Source organism: Carlito syrichta, unplaced genomic scaffold, assembly GCF_000164805.1.
Source record: "Carlito syrichta isolate Samal-C Ts95f unplaced genomic scaffold, Tarsius_syrichta-2.0.1 Scaffold115711, whole genome shotgun sequence".
Lineage (NCBI taxonomy): Eukaryota > Metazoa > Chordata > Mammalia > Primates > Tarsiidae > Carlito > Carlito syrichta.
The window spans coordinates 335,772-336,327 of NW_007059807.1; positions in this window are offsets into that span (position 1 = coordinate 335,772).

Here is a 556-nt window from a genome sequence, read left to right on the forward strand (position 1 = left end):
CTGGTGTGTCTAAACCCTAAGAATAAGAGTGCCTGATTCGAGTTCGGGAGTGCATTTTAAGAGCACTGGTTGTAAGCACTATGGTAGCCTTCGGGACGAGGTGGGAGGGCTTGTCCAGCTGGCTCTTGCTAGACCTCTTTGAGAGGATAGTTTAGAAGTGAGTCTTTGTGTCTTTTACCAGGCCCTTGAGGGAAAGAAGGACGCTCCTAGTGGGAGAGACAGTATGTGTGGAAGCCCAGAGGCCAGAAATGACCCCTTGGGTAGCAGGAGATAAGGTTGGGTGGGCAGTTCCTGGAAGAATTTGAGGTCTTGCCTCAGGGAATTTGGACTCAACAGGGGATCCGGAAGAGGAGGCTGGTAGGGTGGGAGAAGCTGTCTCCAGTTCAGCCTTTCTCAATGTGCATTGCATGCACCAGTCACTGGGGGAGCTTTTTACACCCAGAATTTCTGAGCCGCAGTCCAGATCCACTGACCCTGAATTTTATTTATTTATTTATTTGAGTTGGAGTCTCACTCTGTCACCCAGGCTGGAATGCAGTGGCATGCTTACAGCCAC